We start from the raw sequence: 15,213 nt of genomic DNA on the forward strand, positions 1-15,213 counted from the left end.
GTCAGGTGGCATTCTTACCCCTGCTGCCCCCGTCTCCACCCCGCTTTTCTGAAAGAGTTGAAGAAAGAAGCTGAGAGAGGGGTGGACCGGTGGTTCTCATTTGGTGCCCAGGAACCCCAAAGGAGGTTGGGGGAAGGGCTGAGCTGGGGTCAGTGGTGGTCTGGGAGGCTCCCCACCCCACCGGTTTTCCTCCCCTGTCCTCCAGATCAGCTGAGCCTGATGGGGGGAGCCGGAGGTACTGCCTTCCATAGGCTCATCAGAGATTTAGAGATATTGTTCAAATCACATGTGCACCCCACCTCACTCTGCTGTAGGGCATATAAATAACAGCCTGAAACAGCAAGACCGTAAGCTGTTGGCTGTTCGTCCCTCAACACTAGTGTTATCAATGGATTCCTCATAGCTCTCTGATAGATGCATTGTCTGCTGGCTTTTGGAAGAGGTGGTTATTTAGTGGAGCATGAGATTGAGAAGCAAAGTGGGATCCAACAGTTTGTGAGGCTGAGATATGACAGAGCCCTAGGCTATGCCCACCATGATGGCCTGAATTAGTAGTTGGAATTGTTGCCCTAGAAGAGCTTTTCAGGGTCCTTCCCAAGGCCTCAAAGAGAGCCCAGTGCCGGGGAATGTTTTGCACCTCCTGTGTGGCTGCTTTGCGCCACCAGGTGCCTGGTGACCCTCACTGCCTGGTGGTTGTGGTTCACAGCCTGCCCTGGGGGTGGGCAGGGGGAGGCCTGTGGTCTTGACAGACACTACATGAGCCAAGCCTGAATCTCAGCTTCCGCCTTGAGTTCCCGTGTCCACCCGCTCTGAAATCCTGCAGTGGGCTCTGCTGTTTCAGGCCCCATTTAATGTCCTTCATTTCCCCGAAATATTCTTACAGACCCTTTCATATTGAAGATTCGAGCAATAACCACACTTCCTGATCTCCTTGAAGTCTGAGTCCCAGAAGCACTAGGGAAGGGGGTGCTCCCTTAGCCTGGGGTGGTGGCATACAGATCCACCTCGTCTCCCGACAGGTAGTATTCAGAGTGTGGTGTTACCTGAGATGAAGGAGATGCAGGTAAACAGTTGCCACAGTGGCCAGGAACCCTAAGAGGAAGCCATTGCCTTCACCCTTTCTGGAGGGTCTGTCTTCTCCCAGGAAGAGGCTCAGAGAGATTCCTCAAGGCCTTGGTTCCATAACCAAGACATACCCGGGTGAGAAGTGGCCCTTCACTCCTGTTTCTCAGACAGTTCCTGCTCTCTCCCCCATCCCCTCACCTCTTTGCCCTCATTTAGCTCTTTGGCGAGCAGAAATATCCCATCCAAAAGGGCTGGGATCAGGGAACAGGGCACAGAGCCTGGTCGGGGAACAGGACAGCCGCCCCAGTCATCATCTGGAGATGGTCATGTTGTTAGCAGTTGACCCACAGAGAATATGACGGGGCCTGGTTTCTCACACAAGGACACAGACTAACCGGAGGCCTGGGGCTCCTTCCTGCCACACTCAGGTCGGAGCTCACCTATCAGCTCACTTCCGGGTGGTGTGGTGATCCCAGCCTTCTCACAGAGCCCTTTTTCCTTCTCCTCCCCAGTCCCATCCCACCAGAGGTCATGCCCACGCTGGGGCATCTCCTGGGCACGGACCCACACACGTTAAGCCATCTCACCTGGGGAGGGTTTGTGTCCTGTTCACCTGACCTTGGCATGCTGCTTGCTCACTTTGCTTTAGGATCTGCACACCTAGTGTGTGTAAGTATGTGTGTACTGTTGTGCCATCTGTGTACCCCTCACTCCCTGGAGTACACTCATGGGCACACTACAGTGGGGACGTCAAGGATGCAATATTTATGGATTGCTGCATGATTTTTAAAAATGAATAAAACTGTTCACAAGGGAAGAAGAGCTGTTAACTGCGCAGTTGGCTTATTTGTGAAAGTTTCTGTGCGACTTTCTCCAGCACGTCTTTAATACTTTGACTCAAAACAAGCTGGACATGGAGGAGTGAGAGGGCAAGGGGTAGAGGGAAAGACATGTTTCTGCGTGGAAGCTGGTGTACCATCCCCTGGGCACAGCTCCTGCGCAGAGGCCTGATAAGGAGCCCTCTCCTCCACCCCCCCACACCGAACCCCACCCCCTTCAACCGGAGAATTTCCAACTGCAGCTCCTCAATAATTGAAGAGCAGGAAAGCTGGTGACTGGAGGTAGGCTGGGGGAAGGGAGGAGGAAAGACCACAGTCCACCGTTAGTCCGTCACTTAAAGGTTGGTGAAATTAATGAACCCAGTAGAAGAATTTGGCAAGTCCATGGCTTTCCTGGGTTTCACCCACCGGCTCTGTTTCCTCGGCTATCTGGAAAGGAGGGAGAGCACTTCCGAAGAAGCCTCTGGAATGTCAGCTTCTGGGAATCTTGCTGAGGACGGGGCGGGGAGGGAGCGCTTACCGGGAAACACTGGATTACCCTAGCCACCTTGGGGTGTCTGAGACCAGGGCTGCGGTTTCTGCGGACCTGAACGGCAGGTGGCATCGGAGAGTCAGACCTGCTTGCGGGCACCAAGACGACACTCGGTCGAGAGACCGGGGCAGGCCGCAGAAACGTAGGAATTGCCACTCGCAGCCCAGAGGAGAGGAAAGGAAAGCCCCAAGCATGCCCCCAGCCCTGGCCCCCGCGCCACGGGCTGCGTCCCAGGAGCCGTCGCCACCTCTGAGCAGCCCATATGGGAAGGAGGTGGGGCGGAGTACGGATCGCGCCGCGAACTGCTCGCCGAGGGCCCCGGGGCCTCTGCGGGAGCGCCGAGCCGCGCGCCTCTCCGAGCCCTGCGCGGGGCCCTCGGGCGGAAATGCGCGGAGCCGGGACGCGGTGGCGGGTAGGGGGCTGGGTCGCGCGCGGGAGAGGGCGGCCGGACGGAGTTGGAAGAGAGTTACCGCGTGAGAGAGCGGTTAAGAGCCTGCGGTCTCTTTGGAGACGCCCTGGCCAATGGCAGAAGCGGAAGCTGTTTATATGGGCGGGGCGTCGCCACGGCAGCAGGAGACGCCTTGCGAGCGGCTACTGAGTGCTGGTCCCTGGCCGCTGGCTTTCAGACAGGCGCCGGCGGGCGTGAGTGCCGACGAGGATTGCTGGCTGTGCCCTGGAGCTGGGAGCAGAGAGCCGCGGTGAGGGTGGGCAGTGGGAGGAATTTCTTTGAGAACCTTCCTTTGGCCCGGGCTGCGCTCTGAGCCAGGTAAGGGACGGGGAGGGCTGCAGGCCGTGGGAAGGGAGGGCGTCAGTACCAGCCCGCTCTGCCATCCGTCCCCGACGGAAGTGGTGGGCCCGGGGACTGACATCAGAGGCGTTTGGGGGACACTCACTTCCTGCCCCCTTATAACTCTCTGTATTGTTTCCTTCCTTCCCCTTGATCCCCATCCTAATATCCCTTTTCAAAGATCAGACGACCTCCCCTGCCCCCCGACCCGTCGTACTGCCCTCCTGGACTCTCTCGCCCCATTTCCATTGGTTGTGGACGGAGAGAGGGGGGTTAATTCCCCGCTTTGAGGGAGAAAGGGGTGGCCTCGCATGCCCCTACACTATTCCCTCGTTTGGCTAATTAAGTCTCCTCTAAAAATCCAAGAGGAAAAGAGCGAGGCGAACCCCGTGTGGGTCGGACCCCCGGGCACACCTTCTGTTTCCCAGACCTCGGCAGTAAAAGATCCTCCCCAGCTGCAGGAAGGATTTTAGTAAGAGCTTCCCCCCTCACCCACACTCTCCCCTCGGGGGTGGGGAAAGAGGGCTCAGTTCCCGCTCTGGTCCCCGCAGGCACCACATTCCGTTTGGAGGAGGCTACCCCCGGATCGCGGGATGGAAGCCCGCTTCCGGGAGGCTGCGTAACCGAAGCCGCGGGAGTCAGCGGGCCGGAGAGCTCGGCGGCCACCCTCGGCTCGGCTCGTGGATGTTGACAGCCCCCTCGGAGAGTCCCCGCACATATGGCGGAGAGCTGGCTACGCGTCTCGGGAGCAGGGGCAGCGGAGGAGGCCGGACCGGAAGGCGGCCTGGAGGAGTCCAACGCCCTGAATGACAGCCTGACCAGCCTGCAGTGGCTGCAGGAATTCTCCATTCTCAACGCCGAGCTCCCCGCCCTGCCTTCGGGGGACAGCGACCCCCACGGCTCCCACGAGCTGTCAGGCTCGGCCGACCTGGGGTCTCCCCTGGCAGCGGACCCCACTGGGCTGGGGCAGCTGCACACGCCTGGCAAGCCCACGTCCTCGTGCACGTCGCGGAGTGCCCCCTCCGGGCTGCAGGCCTCGCCTCCCGACGACGTGGACTACGCCACCAACCCGCACGTGAAGCCAACCTACTCGTATGCCACGCTCATCTGCATGGCCATGCAGGCCAGCAAGGCCACCAAGATCACCCTGTCGGCCATCTACAAATGGATCACGGACAACTTCTGCTACTTCCGCCACGCTGATCCCACCTGGCAGGTAGGGAGGCACTCCCTCCCTCCCTCCCCATGCCCGCGCAGACTGGACTCACATGACAGGTCCGCAGGCCAAGTAGGCGCGGTACGGCCAGGGCCCCGAGAGAGGAAGGCCGTCCAGGAAGGACCTCAAGGGAGCCCAGTGCTTGGACTCCTGCCCCTTTGACTTCAGAGATGGAGGAGTGAGGATGTTCAGAGGGCTGCAGGGGTGCCGACATAGAGGTTCAAGTGGAAAGAATTTGTCACTCATCCGGCAGGCTCAGCCCAAAGACCAGGGCTGAACTATGCGTGGACACAGCCCCCCAGGGTAGGTTGATGGACTGAGGGACACACTTTTGTCCCAAGTCCTGGAATTCCTCGACACTACCCTCCTCAAGGTCAGTTTGTCAGGGCGTGACTGCAAGCAGAGCATCGTTCCTGCCAGGCTCCCGATCCTGCCTGGTTTCAGTTGGCTGGAGGTGGTCTGGGATGGTTGAGGGGCGTGCTGCGGGGTGTGAAGGCCATCTGTGTCCCAGTGCAAGGGCTACGGGGCCTTCCGAAAGCTGCTGTGCCATCCCCCACCCCAAGCCCTCCCTAGTTTCCTGCCTTCACTCCTCCCCCTCTTCTCATCAACCTCCCTGGGGGGACAATTACCTCAGCCACGTGCTTTCCACAGGGGCTCTTTCCTCCCACACTGGCTTCATGTTCCAAGTCTCCGGAACCTGGCACAGAGCAGCCAAGGGACCCAGGCCACCATGTAAACCTCCCAGTCTTGCCAGGGGGCACTACTCGCCTGCCGGCCCCACCCACCAGGCCCCAGACCCCTGTGCCCCAGCGTGGTTTGGACTGTGCACCCAGGCATGAACAAGGCAGGATGGTGATTCAGGCTGGACACACACTGCCCTGAGCCTCTTCGACCATCAGGATCAGGGGCTACTTGGGGACAGAGACCCTGAGGATGCACAGATCCTTCCCTTTGGCACAGATCACAGGATCAAAGTTCCTGTGATCACAGCTATTCCACGTTTGCTTGGGCCCTGATGCTGGGGCAGGTACCATTTGTAATCTTGGTGAGAAAGCAGAGACCCTCCACCACTCCCCACCCTACCCCAAGCCCGAGAGGCCCCAGGAATGAGCGCTATGCTCTTGGCTGGGTAATAATCAACTGAGGCCTCAGAGCCTGGGGTGGGAGGAGGGGGACATGGTGGGTGAGGGCCCAGGCCAGCAGCCGGCTCTACAAACAAGGAAAGTCATCAGATCCTCCCACACTACATACACCCCCCACACACACTCCCTCACACCCACTCACTCATTTCACAAACAGAGAAGGCCAGTCAGGCCCAGGCAGAGGGAGATGGCCGTCCAGGACCTGCGGGAGCCAAGGCCTTTGACCAGAGGCCGCAAGCGGCGGGGTAAGGGAGGGATGGCAGGACAGGCTGGCACTGAGAGCCACCCTGCGGCTCAGGGCTCGGATGACCGAGCAGGCAGATATCCTGGCCAAAGGGAACAAAAGCCCCCGACACCACTCCAAGCTCCTGGTGCCACATGGCTGGTGTCCCAGAGCCTCGCAGTCACAGCAGCGTCTCTGTGTCCCTGCCCCCATTAGAGAGAAGGTAGTGGTGGGACTGGCAATGGCGCTAGGAGCCCCCCATCACTGACCGCACCCACTCACCCAGCTGTCTTCCTTCTCTCCTATCTCCCTGTGTCCAGAACTCCATCCACCAAAACCTGTCCCTGAAGAAGGGCTTCATCAAGGTGCCTCGGGATAAGGACGAGCCAGGCAAGGGGGGCTTCTGTCGCACTGACCCCCAGTATGCCGAGCGGCTGCTGAGTGGGGCCCTGAAGAAGCGGCGGCTGCTCCCAGTCCACATCCACACGGCCTTTGCCCGCCAGGCCGCGCCGGTGCCCGGCGCCGCCCCATGGGCCGGGCCACTGACCGTGAACACCGAGGCCCAGCAGCTACTGCGGGAGTTCAAGGAGGCCACTGGGGAGGCGGGCTGGGGTGCAGGCGAGGGCAGGCTGGGCTGTAAGCATAAATAGCCGCTGCCCAAGCAGGTGGCCAAAGTGCCGCGGTCCTCCAGCCCCCTGCTGCAGACTCACGAGGAGCAGGGTGAGCTGGAACCCCTCAAGGGCAACTTTGACTGGGAGGCTATCTTGGACGCTGGCACGGTGGACGGGGAGCTGGGCACGCTGGAGACCTCGGAGCTGATCCCGCCGCTGAGCCCTGCCTCACACGGGGACGTGGACCTCACCATCCATGGCCACCACATCGACTGCCCTGTTACCTGGGGGCCTCTAGTGGAGCAGGCTGCCGACAGCCTGGACTTTGATGAGACCTTCCTGGCCACATCCTTCCTGGAGCACCCCTTGGACGAGAGCACCTGTAGCTCCCTGCCCCCCGAGCTCCTCTTTGAGGCCGGGGATGCCACACTGGCCTCTGACCTGCATGACTGGGCCAGCCTGGGCGCCTTCTTGTAAGAAGCCAGGCCCTGCCCCACCTCCAGACAGCACCGAAATCTTGGCCCAGACTGCCCCCCTCCCCGCCAGTGCAGGCCCATGGACACCCTACTGCCCAGGCAGGGGCTGGGCCAGCTCACCCCACCAGGCCACACGGCCCCCAGCCCTGGCCATCCTCAGATTCTAGTCCAGCAGGCTGAGAATTGGGGCCCAGGACCCAAATTGCTGCCTCCGCTCCCCAGCCCCCCATACACACAGTGTTTCATTGATCCACTTCTTCCCTGCCCCAGAGACACGCTAAGGGCCCTGCACTATGAGAGCTGCGGCTTGGAGGGGCCCTGGCCAAGGTGGAAACATCAGTACAGCGCCTGCCCCAGAACATCTTAGCTTCGAAACTTCTCTCTCTCCAGTTCTCCTCCTGAGGTCTCTATCCAGAGCAAGTTCCCAGGTACAACAAATGCTGAGTAGGTGACTGCAAATTAACACCCTAGAGGCCTCTCCCAGCAGAGCTTCCCTGGGGCTGTGGCCAGCAGTCTGTGAGGCGGAGCTAGGGGGGAAGAGAGAGGAGACAGAAAGGAGGCCGGGGTGCCGGGTGGAGCCAGGAGATTTTCTAAGGCCTCTGGGATCTTCTGGCTTCATCCCTAGAGGTGGGGCAGAGGGTATGTGTCCCTAATCTTTGAGCCCAACTGGAGGCTGAGTGTAGCGGGGAGTTGGGGATCTGGGGGTTAGGGCCTGGGGCAGCCAAGCTGCAGAGGGAAAGGGGACAGACAGACTAATGTAGTGAGTGTAGCTACAGCTGAGGCTTAACTGGGAGGGACGCAGTGCTTGCTAGAACCACTGGGACCAGGAAGGGGGGATGGCCCCGTGTCCTTGCTTGCACTCCTGCGGGGGCGTGTCTTGCTCCACCTGAGGCTTCCTCCATGGTTGCAGAAGTTTCAGCTTCTCCAAAGGACTCTGAAAGCTGAGCTGGGGTCTCCTGCTGGCTTGTGGCAGGTATAACTTCTTCTCCAGGATTCTCTGGATACTGAGCTGGGGTCTCCTCTTTTACTGAAGGTTTATTATGTGTACCGGCTTCTGGAGATTGGGCTGGAGCCTCCTGTTGAACTGGCAAAGGTTCCACCTCCTCAGATGGCTGTGAAGGCAGCGTGCGGGCCTCATGCTGGGTTGTAGAAAATTCTGCATTAGTAAGGGGCACTGAGGGCTGAGCTGAAGGCTTGTGCTGATTTGGACAAGGTCCCACCTCTGGAGTGGGTTCTTCTGTGATGGTAAGCTCCACATCTGCAGGTTTGACAGCGACACTGGATAACTTTGAATGCTGAGCATGAGAGTGACTTGGAAGTGAAACTGTCATTTCATGATGCTCTGGAGGTTGAGCTGGCTGTTCCTGTTGAGTTGGAGAAGGTTCCACCTCCCCTGAAGAAGGCTCTGGAGGCTGAGCTGGTTGCTCCTGCAGGGTTGCAGAAGGTCCTATCTCCGGAGGAGACACAGCTGGGATCTCCTGCTGGGTTGGAGAAGATTCTGCCTCATTAGGAGGCTCTAGAGACGGAGCTGAGGCTTCCTCCTGGGTTGCAGAAGTTTCAGCTTCTCCAAAAGACTCTGAAAGCTGAGCTGGGGTCTCCTGCTGGGTTGCTGCTTTCACCTCCTCAGGAGGCTCTGTAGGTTCAGAAGGCTGAGTCAGTTGTTCCTGTTCACTTGGAGAAGGCTCAGCTTCCACAAGAGGCTCTGGAGGCTGACCTGTGCGCTCCTGCTGGGTTGGAGAAGGTTCAACTTCCCCAGGAGGCTCAGAAGGCTGAGCTGGCTGCTACTGCTCCCTTGAAGTCTCATCCTCTCCAGGAGGCTCTGGAGGCCTAGCTGTGGTCTCTTGTTGGGTTGTAGAAGATTCTGTCTCCTCAGGATGCCCAAGAGGTGGAGCCAGGGCTTCCTGCTGAGCTGCAGAAACTCAGCTTCCGTAGTGGCCTCTGGATTGATGGTGAATTCCAAATCCAGAGGTTGAAGTGGAACACTGGGCAAGTTTGAAGGAGCGTGACGCTGAACGCCAGGTAGAGATGCTACCTCATCAGTCACTGGAATTTTAAGTACATACTCAGTAGGGAAAGCTGGAGACTCACTTGGGGCCTCTTGATGGAGTAGAGAAGGATCAATTTCCTCAGGGCGCTCTGGAGGCTGACAAGGGGTCTCCTCCTGGACTGGAGGAGGTTCAACCTCTTTAGTGACCTGTGGATTTATGGGAAGTGCCAGAGCCAGAGATTTAACAGTGACATTGTACAAGTGTGACTGCTGAGCTTCATTTACCCCATGATGTGCTTCTAGTCGAACTACAACCTCCTTAAGTGTCTCCAAAGGCCGGGCGAGGGCCTCCTGAGGACTTGAAGTTTCTAGCTCCTCAGGGGCCTCTGAAGGCTGAGATGGAGCCTCCTGCGGAAGTGGAGGTGGTTCTACCTCTTCAGTGGGCTCTGCATGCTGAGCCTGGGCCTCTGCCTGGGGTGAAAAAGATTCAACGTCCTCAGGGGTCTGTGGATGCTGAGCAGGGCCCTCCTGCTGGGTAAAGATTCAGCCTCCTCAGTGAGCTCTGGATGACGAGTTTGGGCCTCCTGCTGGGATGCAGAAATATCTCATCCTCATCAGAAGACTCCCTGTCGTGTAGCTTTTGGGCCATGTGTTCCTTGCGTGTGGCGCTGAGAGGCCTATACATATCCCTAAGCCAAAGTGGCCGCCTTCTCCGGAAAAAGCCCTCCTAGAACACAGAAAGGGAAATATTAATTCTGCATCTCCCCTGCTTTCTCTGGCCACAGTACATTACCCTCCTCACATCTACCTGACTCTCACTTTCCCCTGAGCTTCTCTTATGCAGCAGAAATCAAAAAAAGGCCCCTTGGAGGAAAACACACACAGTTAGTGTTACATGTCACTTTTCATCTCTCTCACAATGTGTTATCTCTGCTTTCATTAGGACTAAATGGGGACCTCAGTCCATAATCACAATGAGCAAAATCACCACAGACCCAGGATCATGAAAATCATTGCATGCATGCTGGCCTTCCAGGAGTTCTCTGTGTCTGTCCAAAATGGACCCCAAGTGTCTCTGGAGAGACATTTGTATGTGGCTTAGCATGGAGCATAGGCAGGATTTTCAGCCCCGTTCACCTTTCTTTGCCCTTGGCCAACTGCCCTCGTGCAGTGAAAACACTGCACAACGGCACTGGGCAGAAACTTGTTACTCCCTTAGACGCGCTTCACACCAGTCCGCTTCGGACTTAGTCGCACATGCAGCATTTGCTGGGGGTGTGGGTGTGGGGAGAAGGTGATTTTATTTTCCTGGCTGCTCTATCCTATAAGTTGAATCACACCAAGTAAACACCTGAACCCAACGAGCAAAGTCATCTATAGCTCTCTGACTTTCACTCTGCAGGCTGTCACTCAGGTGTCAGTGAATTGTGGAATCCGATTAAAGGCCATGATCAGCACAAAATACTCTTTTCGAATACAAATAGAAGAGAAAAAAAATCACAGTGCACAATAAGTTTGTTTCAGAAACTACTTATGTCCATATAGTATGTGTCTACTCGACTGTGACATAAAACGTAGCTCACAGCCCAAGCACAGTGTGTGATCAGTGGAGAAGTCCTCAGTGGAAAGGGACCATCTTCTTCTTGGTAATCACTAGCAGCATGACCATGGGGCAAGATAGTTTCCCTTTCTCTTTCTCCAGTTCCTTATTACAAAAGGAAGAGACAAACTAGTGTCTAAAGTTTCTCCCGGTTAAAATTCTATGAGGTTTGGATAAAGGGAAGAGAGAGTAGGGGCCTGAAAAACAGTAGGATGAGAAGGGAAGTTTTCTTGCCACTTTCCAGGAGGGACTCATATGTTCTACCTTTCATCAGCTTTGAGTGAGGCCAGCCCCTAAATCCCCAACCATGTGGCCCTCCCTACCCCAGAGCCTCCTAGAAGGCCTCTGGCCTGGCCTGATGCCTGGGAGCCAGGCATCAGCCCAGCAGGAACAGGTACAACCAAAACCTCTCCCCGTCCACCCTCTTTCCTTAAAGGACTAGTGAAAGCAGATGAATGTGTGCCAGTCCTGTTCTAACTCAGCTTGGGCTGGGGAGCTAATTCTGCTGATAAATAAATTAGGGTAAACCTTTAGGGTAATTAAACATTCCTCCTGCCTTTGGCGAGGAAATTGAAATAGATGAGTTCTAAGTTCTCCTCTAGTTGTAAAATTCTGCTTTCAAAGACCAATATTTACCTTCTGCTTCTTTTTCTATCTTCCTCTTTTGCAATTCTATGAGAAGAAATCTGTTTTGAAAGAAAACAGGATCATGATTATCCATTACAACTATTTCCAAATCCTTATTCATTCCTTTTTACTTTAAATCTGATCTATCCAGTAAGATGATAACTCTTTCAAGGAAAGGAATTCTACCCTGTTTAAGAATCCTTTGACTCTTCCACAGTACCTAACTTAGGGTCTTGCATGCAGCTGGCGATATATTTTATTGACTGTTTTAGATAACGTTCAACAGATAATTCCTAATAAAAACTCTTAGAAGTAGGAAAAGAAAATAAAATTATCTGGCAGAAACCTAAGCATTGTTTTAAAGTCAAGAACAAGAGTAGGATGCCCAATCATTACTGCTACTATTGAGCATTGTGGAGGAGGTCTTAATCAGTACGATAAGAAAAACGAAGTATTGGAAAGAAGAGACAAACATATCTGCATATGAAACAAGGGACCCAAAAAGACCAAAAGAATCAACTGAAATTTTATTGGAAGTAACATGAGTAAGATGGCTCCATACAATATCAAGAGATCAACATATTAGCCTCAATAGCTTTCCCATATAACACAACTAACTAACTAAAAAACAGAAGAAACATCCCATTTACTATATCAATAAAAATGCATAAAGCACCTAGGAATAAATTTAGCCACAAATTTGTAAGACCTATGTGATGAAAATATTAAAACTTTTTTGAAGGACATTAAGAAGTACTTACATGGCATGAGATACCATCCTCCTAGAATGTTGTGAAGAGGTCAATTCTCTTCAAATGAAACTAAAAATTCAATGCAATCCATTTTATAGCCAAAATAATTTCTAAATAAAACCTGGCCAGCTGACATTTGGTAGAGAATATATGTAAGAATAGTTACGAAATGTATGCAAATGAAGGTCAAAGTGCAGGACATTTCCCTACCAGATATAAAATATGTTGTAGAGCAACTGGAATTAAGCAGTGTGATATTAGTACTGGTACAGGACAAGATAACTGGATCATAGAACAGCATCCAGATGAAGATAGCATATTAGACCAGGGAAGAAAGAATAAACCATTCAGTGAAAGATTTGAAAAGAATCAGATCTTCATGTACGGGGAAAATGTTAGATCCCCTACCTCAACCACACGAACAAACAAATACAACAAATTCTGGACAGATTATAAAAGTACTTGAAGAAAATATTAGAGGTGATGTTTACATCACGAGGTGACAAAGGCCTGGCTAACAAAACCCACCCCACATGAGCCATGAGGAGACGACAGGCAGATATGGTGGCAGACTGTCAACACACCTAATCTTCACAGCCCTCGCCCCCTTTTCCCCTGGACTGTTTGTCTTCTTGTTGACTTATAAAACTCTTGGGAGTTCCCTGGTGGTCCACTGGTTAGGGCGTGGCTCTTTCACTGCTGTGGCCCGAGGTTCAATCCCTTGTCAAGGGACTAAGATCCTGCAAGCTGCACAGCATGGCCAAACCCCACCACTTCGAAACAAACAAACAAAAACTCTTTATGGTAAAGAAATACTGGCTTTCATTGAATTTCAGTGTTTCGAATATTTCCAGTGTTTTTGTCTCTAAGGAGACAAGACAAAAGAGTGGAGGAGGGAGCACCAGCTTTGCAGTCGGGTGAAACTGCCTTCTGCTTTCGGTTTGGCCGCTGGGGCCTTACACTGATCTCCTTCATCTATGAGGGAGGGATAGTAATATCATCCTCACAGGACTGTGGGCTTTAAATCAGACAATATATGGAAAACTCTTCATCTTACGCTCGGCATGAATCAGTGCTAAGCTGGTGTCACAGACAAGATGGTGGAATATATCAAAGGCTCTGCTTGTGGCATCAGGCTCTGAAGGCTCTTTCCCACCAGAAGATTATAGAAATATTGCTTTTATTTTCTTCTAATACCTTTATGTGGTCTTTTTTCACATTTATGGATATATGTTTATTTAACATGAAACATGGGGATCTGCTATTTACCCCCCAAATAGTTAGGCAGCTATTCTATCACCATTTATTCATTTTCTTCCGCTGATTGCAATATTAAAACATGACATTTCAAAAGTCTTAAGAACACAGGGGTCTATTGCTGGACTCTATCCTACTTCAAATAAATATTCGGTTGCATTATTCCTCACTGTGGAATTGACATAACGCCTCATCTCTCTTCCGTTGAACACCATTATTGTCTACCATAGGAAGAACACTGCATGGCCCCTGTCCTCCAAAAGCTTATCGTATGTGTGGGGAGAGGAAATAACGGTTAGGACTCCTCGGTTTCACTGCCGAGGGTACAGGTCCAATCCCTACTTGGGGAACTAAGATCACACAGGCCCAAACAAAACAAAACAAAACAAATGCAAGAAGTTAAAAACAATAAAAAGGGGACTTTACAGAAATTCTAAAAATGCCAAAGGCCATATGCCACCTGAGATGTAGAGGGTACAGTCTGGGCAATGGCCAATGACTAGCAAGCTAGTCCCCAGCCTCCTAGGCTCAGAAATCATACTCTTCCTCACCAAGCGAGAACTCACGTCTTCCTGTTGTGGCAGTCTCACTTTAGCAATATCACAGGATTGATCAAACATCAGAATGCCAAATTATTACTTGACAATGAGAAATACATCTGTTCTACACACGGGGCATCTGTGTCTACACAATCAGAGAATTACCTTCTGTGGGGACAGGCCTCCGTGGCACACTAAAGCACAATCACAGAATCGAAGGCTACTTGGTGAGAACAGAATTAGAAAAGGAATCAGCTGAATCCAGAACTTAATGGGAAGGCCTGAGGTAACTGGATCCATCCATCTCCTCAACAGGCAGCCTGGCTAGTGGGCCTGACTCCTCAGTTATGCTGCCTAAGGTGCCATCTCTACTCTTGGGCAATGTGAGGATGGGCACTGCCCATGTTGGCCTCTCCTCACCTTTTCTATGCTTTCACTAGTGACCAACCCTCCTGCAGATAGACACATTTCTCTTTAGAAGTTAGTACATCATGTCAGGTTTGATTCAACTGTGATAGGCCAGGAAGCCATTGGTCCTTACACATCTCTGCTCAGCTCCATGATGTGCTAACCTTGGTGGTTCTCTCTTGGGGGGCTGCCTTTCAAAAAACTGCTTACCACTTTTGTGAGTTCTGAGGGGAGGGGACTGCTTTGCTATGGCCCCTAAGAAATGGTGACAAACCTCACAGGACTAGGATCAGGAGGGCTGGAGTATTCAGGGAAGGCTTTACAGAGAAAGATATCTGAACTTGAGTTGGCTTTTCAGAGATTCATAGGAGTTCCACAGGCAAAGCAAAATAAAGGAATTTTCGATGGACAAAGGCACAGACAAAAGTAGGAATGGCTATGGTGTAACTAGCGTATAGTGAGGAGCTGCTTTGGCTGGAATGGAGGGCTGCCATTACAGGAGAAAAGATAACTAAAGTAATGTGGAGTGGTAGTGTAGAATCAAGACTGTCAGCCTATTAAAATCACTCTTTTAATGTTAGCAACTGCCTGCTGGGAAAAGTAATCAACCACTATGTAACTGAACAAAAGGTAAACAGGCTAGCTCCAGGAATAGGCTACTATAAATATTTGAGTGTAGCCTGCTGCAAGAGTTTACTTGCAGTGTTTTAATGGAACCTATCTACACAAGTCCTAATACACCGGAGAAGAAAGCTGCTAAGTAAACCTGAGGAATTGACGAGATCACACTTTTGTCTTTTAGGCATGTCCTTTTAGCCCTCCCAGGGTGACTGATAGCTCCTTGAGTATGGAGATCCTATATCTCTCATCACTTCAGCCAAGAAGGAAAGAAATCAACAGTAGAATGAGAGTGACTGGTGAGTACATCAAGTCAGCATACTTTCTTGAGCTGAAGAAAATTTACTATCATGTCAACTCTGGCCTTCTTATAAACTTCACGTGTCAAAATAGTCCAATAGCTTGTTATCAGGGATCCAATTCCATAGGGATCTCCTGGGAGTGAAGTTCCTTTTAAAAATCCTGTGGGGACTTCCCTGGTGGTGCAATGGTTAAGGATCCGCCTGCCAGCACAGGGCACACAGGTTCGATCCC

The sequence above is a fragment of the Mesoplodon mirus genome (assembly GCF_964341445.2).
Source record: "Mesoplodon mirus genome assembly, chromosome: 18".
Lineage (NCBI taxonomy): Eukaryota > Metazoa > Chordata > Mammalia > Artiodactyla > Ziphiidae > Mesoplodon > Mesoplodon mirus.